The sequence below is a fragment of the Falco cherrug genome, chromosome 4, assembly GCF_023634085.1.
Source record: "Falco cherrug isolate bFalChe1 chromosome 4, bFalChe1.pri, whole genome shotgun sequence".
NCBI lineage: Eukaryota > Metazoa > Chordata > Aves > Falconiformes > Falconidae > Falco > Falco cherrug.
The window spans coordinates 30,204,292-30,209,074 of record NC_073700.1 but is presented as its reverse complement, the minus strand read 5'-3'; positions in this window follow the sequence as shown (position 1 = coordinate 30,209,074).

The window sequence follows — 4,783 nt, the reverse complement described above, 5'->3', positions numbered from 1 at the left end:
TTTACTAGCATAGAAATGCAATACGTGGCTATTAAATATCTGCCAAGAGGAGAAAGAAAACTGCCAATTCTGCATGTAAACTATAGACAGCCTGTTCAGGCAAAATTTCCAGGTCAGATAAATAGAAGGTTCTGCCACAATATGTGCAAGATACAAATAAGGATTCTTGCTAGATAATGCCAAGTGATGTTTGGACAGAACATCATAATTTGTATTACAGGCGTTCATGATCAATCACAGAATCACAAAATGGTTTGGGTTGGAAGGGACCTTAAAGGCCATCAAGTTCCAACCTCCTGCCATGGGCAGGGACACCTCCCACCAGCCAGGCTGCCCCCAGCCCCATCCAGCCTGGCCTTGAGCCCTGCCAGGGATGGGGCACCCACAGCCGCTCTGGGCAGCCTGGGCCAGTGCCTCACCACCCTCATGGTAAAGAATTTCTTCCTGATACCTCATCTAAATCTGCCCTCTCTCAGTTTAAAGCTGTCACCCCTTGTCCTAGCAGTAAATGCCCCTGTCCAAAGCCCCTCCCCAGCTTTCCTGTGGGCCCCTTCAGGCCCTGGAAGCTGCTGTGAGGTCTCTCTGGAGCCTGCTCTTCCCCAGGCTGAACAGCCCCGATGCTCTCAGCCTGTGTCCATAGGAGAGGTGCCCCAGCCCTCTGAGCATCTCCGTGGCCTCCTCTGGGCTCACTCCAGCAGGTCCGTGTCCTTCCTGTGCTGGTGGGCCCACAGCTGGATGCAGCACTGCAGGGGGGGGTCTCACCAGAGCAGAGCAGAGGGGCAGAATCATCTCCCGCAACCTGCTGGCCACGCTGCTTTTGATACAGCCCAGGATGCGGATGGCTTGCTGGGATGCAAGCGCACATTGCCAGGTCATGTTGAGCTTCTCATCAACCAACACCCCCAAGTCCTTCTCCTCAGGGCTGCGCTCCATCCATTCCCTGCCCAGCCTGTACTGATGTTGGGGGTTGCCCTGACCCAGGTGCAGGACCTTGCACTTGTTGAACTTCATGAGGTTCACATGGGCCCACCTCCCAAGCCAGTCAGGGTCCCTCTGGATTCCCTCGCTTCCGTCCAGCGTACTGACCACACCGCACAGCTTGGTGTCATCAGCAGACTTGCTGAGGATGCACTCAACCCCAGCATTCATGTCACCATCAAAGATGTTACAAAGCAGCAGTCCCAGCAACGACCCCTGTAGAATGCCACTTGTAAGTAGCCTCTACTTGGACATCAAGCCTTTTACCCCAACTCTGTGAGTGTGACCATCCAGCCAAATCCTTATCTGCCAAGTGGTCGATCTGTCAAATCCGTGCCTCTTCGATTTAGAGACAAGGATGTCACACTGGTGTCAAAAGCTTTACACAAGTCCGGGTAGATCACATCAGATGCTCTTCCTGTATCCACCAACACTGTAACCCAGTTGTAGAAGGCCACCAGATTTGTCAGGCATGACTTGCCCTCGGTGAAGCCATGTTGGCTGTCACCAATCACCTCCTTATTTTCCATGTTCATTAGCATGGTTTCCAAGAGGATCTGCTCCACAATCTTGCAGGGCACAGAAATAAGACTGACCAGCCTGTAGTTCCCCAGGTCTTCCCTTTTTTCCTTTTTAAAAATGGGGGTTACTTTTCCCCTTTTCCAGTCAATGGGAACTTCACCAGACTGCTATGACTTCTCAAACGTGAGTGGTTTAGCAGCTTCATCCACCAGTTCTCTCAGGACCTGTGGATGTATTCCATCAGGTCCCATGGACTTGTGCACCTTCCGGTTCCTTAGATGGTCTTGAACTTGATCTCCTACAGTGGGTGGTTCTTCATTCTCCCAGTCCCTACTTTTGCCTGCTGCAACTTGAGCGGTGTGGCTGCAGCACTTGCTGGTGAGGACTGAGGCAAAAAAAGTCATGGAGTACCCTCAGCCTTCTCCGTATCCCAGGAAACCAGATCTCCTGCTTCTTTCCAGAGAGGGCCCACATTTTCCCTTGCCTTCCTTTTATCACCAATGTCCCCATAAACACTTTTCTTGTTGCCCTTGATATCCTTGCCCAGATTTAATTCTATCAGGGCTTTAGTTTTGCTAACCTGATTCCTGGCTGCTTGGACAATTTCTCAGTGTTCCCCCCAGGCTACCTGTCCTTGCTTCTACCCTCTATAGGCTTCCTTTTTGAGTTTGTCCAGGAGCTCCTTGTTCATCCGTGCGGGCCTCCTGCTGTTTTTGCCAGACTCCCTCATTGTTGGGACACGTTGCTCCTGAGCTTGGAGGAGGTGATCCTTGAATATTAACCAGCTTTCTTGGGTCCCCCTTTCCTCCAGGCTTTTACTCCATGCTACTCTACCAAGCAGATCCCTGAAGAGGCCAAAGTCTGCTCTCGTGAAGTCCAGGGTAGCAAGCTTGCTGTGTGCCCTCCTTGCTGCCCTATGGATTTTGAACTCCACATTTTGTGGTCACTGCAGCCAACGTTGCCATTGAGCTTCACGTTCTCATGAGCCCCTCCTTGTTGGTGAGAACAAGGTCCAGCATAGCACCTCTCCTTGTTCGCTGGTTTTATTATCCCCCATTTATTAAAATCTATTCTAATTTTCCATGCATATAACTAAAGGCCATTTAAACATAGCCTTTTTTTTTTACAGCAGCACTGTAATCATATGACAGATTTTACAGTATTTAATTTCTAAATTGATTTAACAGGAAAGACTTTCAAGCTCCGTTATATTAGTGAAGCAGACCCTCATCTCTGCTGAGCTGACAGACTGAGGAGGGCCAGAGGAGCGAGACTGGGGTGTGGAATTAGCTGCCTGATATTGAGGGAGGTAAGACAGTCCTTTACTAACAGACATGATGCCCTCCTGGTCCTTCCCAGACCCTTTTGAGCATCAAGATTTTATGACACATCTGTTCACACTAGCAAGAGAAGCCCTGAAGGGGCTTATGGGGTACCCAGTGCAGAGTGTCTTTGAGGCATGTTGGCAAAACACCTACCAAATACAAGGGGAGCTGTTACAGTCTGAGCAAAATCTTGAGAGGGGAAGTTTTGTTTATACACAGCTCTGGTGAGAGGAACAACGTGAATGCTTTCCTGGAGACCAGCACAAATTCATATGCTGTCAGATTTGAAAAAGGTAATTAGGACAGCCAGCCAGCAAGGAGCAAGAGAAGCAGGGTGCAACTTAATCAGTAGACTACAACAGAGTACAGTTAATAAGAACACAGCAACACTCGCCGTTCAAGGCTATTCCTTTGAGCACAGCAAGGACAGAATGAGTGCTAAAAGCCACGTACAAGCAAAAGCCAACGTGCTTTACACACATCTGAAAATAGGGCAAACATTCAGAAACTGATGTCAGTGCTGTCTCTGCCAGGCAAAGAACCACATCAGCAAACATTAGAAGGAAACGTGAGAGAAACTGATGCAGAACCAGACCATCAACCATGCCTGAAAATCCTCCTGTAATAACCTAGAGCCTAACATGGCTATTTCACTCTTTGCAGGTCTTAACGATGCCCATTGAATGAAACTCCCCCTCTTCCCCCTTAAAAATTCATATTGGGAAAGCAATTAGTTAGCTGACAAATACAAACAGATGCTGCAAAGCTTGCAAGAGTCAAGGGTATTCCTACTTCAGATGAAGCCAAAGTACAGCTTAATACAACTAGTTTGAACACTTAATTACTTTCAACTGAATTCAAGACTAGTCTGCTCCAAGAAATCATATAAAAACTTTTCCATTCATAACACATGGCTTACCTCCTGTGCTTAAGATTTAAAACTGACATTTCTGCTTAGAAATCCAGAGTATATATCAGTACAGCAGAGAGGAAAGAACAAAAAGTGAAATTTAGATAATATATTCATCAAACACTGATTCTTTGTTTCATCTTGTACTCTTATAACCATTTTAGTTCTACAACAAGGACAACAGAATTCCCATGTCTTCACAGCAGTTAGTAGGGTCTTCTATCTTCATAAAGCAGCATAAGGCTTGTTTTTCCTGGGAGTCCCTAAAGGCTTTTTTCAGGGGATGTGGAAAGGAATGCATAGATCCTAGTTCTTTCACCACAGCTTCATTAACAGCAACAATAACCAAAGTAAGGGGATACAGCATAAATAAACTGGACAGTCTTCAGAACCCTGTAGACTCTATTCTCCCCACCACTGACTGCAGACCAATTTCACCCAGTTCTCTCTTCGTGCCTATGGCACCACCAAACCGTAGCACAGGGAGCCAGCTCTGTGGCTGTAGCAAGTTCAAACACTGGTTATCTCTTTTGCATCCCTCCTACAATAGGTTTCTGAGAAGCATGCATCAATAACTTAATTAGGCACATTCTTCTCTGGCAGACTATTGTGAATGGTCACCACAATGATTTCTTTTCAATCTTTTATCTAGATTTCACTGGTTTGGTAACTGGTCAGTGCAACTGGTACAACCAACAAGAAAGCAACACAACAACAAATGAAAAGGCATGAACGAAACATGCTGTACTCTGCACAAAACCAGGCATGTTTGAGGCAATAGCATGATTTTTAGTTCTAGAACTACTTAACAGGATTGCTTTTCTGAATAAAACACTAGAAGGCAAGACTGAACACAAAGCCATCACTAGGCTTTGGTCAAGCACCAAAGAAGAAATTTCACTTCTTACATGTTTCAGAGTTATCTTGTTACTGTTGGCTCAGGAACAGTCAGAGATAAAAGGTCAACCTAGGTGCAAAGTGAAAACGGGAACACGCAGCAGAGGCCAGAGGAGCAATGCAAAGACAGCAACTGCAGCAGAAATGCATG